Raw genomic sequence first — 4,685 nt, 5'->3', positions numbered from 1 at the left:
TGATCACAGCATTCTGCTTGAATGAAAATTGCAAATGTCTATATTCATATTTATCCCTTCACTTTAATACATATACCATGGGAAACACCATTTTAATTATCTAAATGGATGTTTATGCGAAACGTCAAAATAGGAAACGGTCACCATATTTGAAAAGAACCATTAGCCATTATTCCAAACATAAAGCAACAACAAACAGCGCGGACTAACCATGAAATGAACACTAACATACTAAGATATCTAAACCGTAATAAAAGCCTCAAAAATCCAAACCAGCAAAGAAACGACAATTTTCCAGGTCACCAGAAATGAGATTAGTCACGCCGTAGTTGGCTCTCACATGGGGAAAAACAACACACAACAGTCCTTATTTCCACGCTAATACATTCGTCAGCGGGAGAATTAGAAAAGATCTTTCAGAATTTTTATTCCAAAATGTACTCAATTAAGAATTTCCTCCAGAACCCGAAGAAAATGTAGAAAAAGAAATAAATAATTAAAACAAGAACACATCTTTTGTGTGGATCGTGGAAAAGCTTTTCGCGTAGATCCTTTGAACCGTTGCGAAAACACGAACCCTGAAAGTGCTTTATTTTTTAATGAGAAACTCCCCATATAATGGCATGGCATGTCTATTATTGGTTGGGGTAAATATAAGACGTGAGTGTGTATTTTTGGGATGACTATAAATTTATCATGATTCACAAGAATGACGTTTATTCGAGTTCTATATTTTTACCGATGATTATCAAGAATGACATTTTCCAAGCCAGATTTCATCCAATGATTTTCAGGAATGGTATTTTTCCAACTTTGATAATACCCGATGATCATCAAGAATGTTTCAAGTCAAATTTGATTCGAAGGATTACGAAAAATGACACTTTTCGGGTTCGATTTTATCCAATGACTCTCAGCAATGGTATTTTGAAGTTCGATTTCATCAAATGATTCTCAAGAATTGCATTTCGAAGTTTGATTTCATCTAATGATTTTCAACAAACACTAAAATACGCAAAGCATCTTCTTGAATAAAACTTTCTAATGTCTAATTGTATCTATGCCTTCACCTTAATACGTACACCATGAAAGACATCAATTTCATTGTGTTAGTGGATGTTTTTTTCAAAACCTAGAAATAGAAAACGTTTACCGCAATACGTACACCATGAAAGACTTCAATTTCATTGTGAGTCACCATCTTGAAACAGAACTAGCACTCATCATTTCAAACGTATAACCCAACAAACAGCGTGACTGAGCATGTAATGGACACTAACATGTTAACCGTACTCAGCATAAAAGCTTCATAAAATCTAAACCAGCTGAGAAACGACCATTTTCCATTCCACCAGAAATGGGATTAGCCACGCCATACGAGGAAAGCATTAGCTGTCGCATTTGCTCTCACTTGAAAAAACAACAACAGTTCATACTTCCACGCGAATACATTCGTCAACGAATTAAAAAAAGATCTTACTAAATTTTTATCCCGAAATATTCTCAAAATTAAGAATTTATCCCAGAAACCCGGAGAAAAATTTTCAAAAAAATAAACAAATAATTAAAACAAGAATATCTTTTGTGGATCGTGAAAAGCTTTTTGCGTAGATCCTTCGAAGCGTTGCGAAAACACGGACTCTCTCGGAAGTATTTCTATTTTTTAATAAGATACTCCTCCACATAATGCATGATATGACCATTATTCGTTGGGGTAAATATAAAATGTAAGTGTGTATTTGTGGGATGACTATAAATGTATCATGATTTACAAGAACGTCGTTTTTTCGAGTTCTATTTTTACCGATGATTATCAAGAATGACATTTTCTAAGTCAGATTTCATCCAATGATTTTCAAGAATGGCATTTTCCAACTTTGATAACTCCCGATGAGATCATCAAAAATGTTCCGAGTCAAATTTTATTCGATGATTACGAAAAATGACACTTTTCGGGTTCGATTTTATCCAATGACTCTCAAGAATGGTATTTTGAAGATCGATGTCTTCAAATAGTTCTCAAGAATGGTATTTTCGAAGTTTGATTTCATCTGATGATTTTGAACAAACACTAAAATACGTAAAGCATCTTCTTGAATAAAATTTCATTGTGTTATCAATTGATTAAATATCAATTTCATTTTCTTAGTGGATGTTTTTTTTTCAAAACCTAGAAATAGAAAACGTTCGCCGTAATACGTACCTTAATACGTACACCATGAAAGACTTCAATTTCATTGTGAGTCGCCATCCTCTGAAACAGAACTATCACTCATCATTTCAAACGTAAAACCCAACAAACAGCGTTACTGAGCATGAAATGGACACTAACATGTTAACCGTACTCAGCATAAAAGCTTTAAAAAAATCTAAACCATCTAAGAAACGACCATTTTCCCATTCCACCAGAAATGGAATTAGCCACGCCATACGAGAAAAGCATTGGCTGTCGCATTTGCTCTCACTTGAAAAACAACAACAGTTCTAACTGTTGTATTCACGCGAACACATTCGTCAACGGATTAAAACAAGATCTTTCTAAATTTTTATCCCGAAATATTCTCAAAATTAAGAATTTCTCCCAGAAACCCGGAGAAAAATTTCCAAAAAAATAAACAAATAATTAAAACAAGAATATCTTTTGTGGATCGTGAAAAGCTTTTCGCGTAGATCCTTCGAAGCGTTGCGGAAACACGAACTCTCTCGGAAGTATTTTTTAATAAGAAACTCCCCCACATAATGCATGACATGTCCATTATTGGTTGGGTAAATATAAAACGTTTTAAGCCCGTAAAACACGGAATTCAAATTTAAAAAAATATTTAAAAAATTCTTCCAGAAAATATAGAAAACTCCTTTAAAAAAAAAAGGAACTTGTCTCTTCGAAATTGGTGATTTCACGACGCTCTATCACTTTTCCCAGGAAAAACGTTCTCCATTTCCAGTTTTATTCAAAGTCGTTAAACTTTTATATTCTTCTCTTTTCGAGTAAAAAGTTGAATACATGCATGTATTAAACAAAAAAAAAAACCATGAAATTAAACGTCGAATTTTTGGAGTTTTAACTGCCGGTTTTATTTGAAATTCGTGTTATTAGAGTTTTCCTCTCCTGTGCGTGAAACACATTTACTATCATATTCGTTCGAGCGTGATCATAATGTTTCTAAATTTATTTTAATGTTTCACGCGTTTTGAAATATTCTACTAAATCAGAGAATTTAAATTATAGTCATGTTACATGAGATGGATGGTTTTTTTGGGTGGTTTCGTGGTTGTTTGGATAAATATGGAAATTAATTATTGACTGTGTTGTAGTTGTTTCGCGGATGCTTGTAAATATATCATAATTAATAATGGGATTTTTAAGTTAGATTTCATCCAATGATTCTCAAGAGTTATTGGTATTTCTCAAGAAAATTGGTATTTCTCAAGTTTCATTTCACTCTTTGTTGTAAAGAATATGTTCTCAAATTCATCGTTATTTACAACAATGATATTTTCAAAGTTAGATTTAATCTATGATTTGTAAAACTTTATTTTCGAAGTATGATTTCATCTGGATGAGTCTCAAAAATTGTATTTTTCAAGTTCAGTTTCATCCATGATTTCCAAGAATGACATTTTTTGAGTTCCGTTTTATCCAATGGTTTTCAAGAATGCAGTTCGAGTTCATCCAGTGATTTTCAGGTTTTATTTCATCTGATGATTTTTAAGAATGTTTATTTTCTAAGTTCGATCTCATCCGATATAAATCTCAAGAATGATATTTTCCAAATTATATTTCATCTGATGATTCTCAAGAACTGTTTTTCATTAAAGTTAGATTTCATCGAATGATTTTCAACAATGGCATTTTCCAACTGCGATTTCATCGAATGATTTTCAACAATGGCATTTTTCAACTGCGATTTCATCGAATGATTTTCAACAATGGCATTTTCCAACTACGATTTCATTCAATGATTATTAAGAGCAGTATTTTTCAACTTCGTTTTCATCCGATGATTCTCCAGAATGGCACTTTTCAAGTTAGATTTCATCCGATCATTTCCAAGAATGGTATTTCCGGAGTTCCATTTTACCAAATGGCTTTTCAAGTTCGATTTAATCCAATGATTTGCAAGAATGAAGTTTGATTTCATCCAATAATTTTCAAGAATGGTATATTTTCCAAGTTCGATTTCATCTAGTGACATTCAAGAATGGAGTTCAATTTCGTCAGACAGTCGAGTGATTAGGGAACTAGCTTCTGACTGTGCATGTTTCGATTCGAATCCGGTTTCGGACAATTGGCAAATAACAATAACAAAAAAAAATTTATATACTTCTACCATATAGCTAATATACTTTGACGATAATCTGGTATTCCATCACAATAATTGCCAAAATATTTCTACATGCAAATAATCGAGTCTCGAACAGGTTCCCACGATTGAATTGCGATTGCGTTATTAAAAAAAACACGTAATTATTTTCAAGAATTATCCAGCGCTTTTCAAGAATGTAGTTCAATTTCACATCCAATGATTTTTTTGCAATTTCAATTTATTAATTTCATTCCTTACACATATACAAAATGGTGAAAACACGGGTGACTGTGATTAGCTGATCCACTGCGATTCGAAATTTTATATTCATTATTGACAATCATCAGATCTAGATTGTTGACAACCATTTGATTTAGA

Source organism: Pholcus phalangioides, unplaced genomic scaffold, assembly GCF_987345545.1.
Source record: "Pholcus phalangioides strain wild (caught in Gottingen) unplaced genomic scaffold, Ppha-v1.0 ptg000032l_1, whole genome shotgun sequence".
NCBI classification, from domain to species: domain Eukaryota; kingdom Metazoa; phylum Arthropoda; class Arachnida; order Araneae; family Pholcidae; genus Pholcus; species Pholcus phalangioides.
This window is presented reverse-complemented; position numbering follows the sequence as displayed.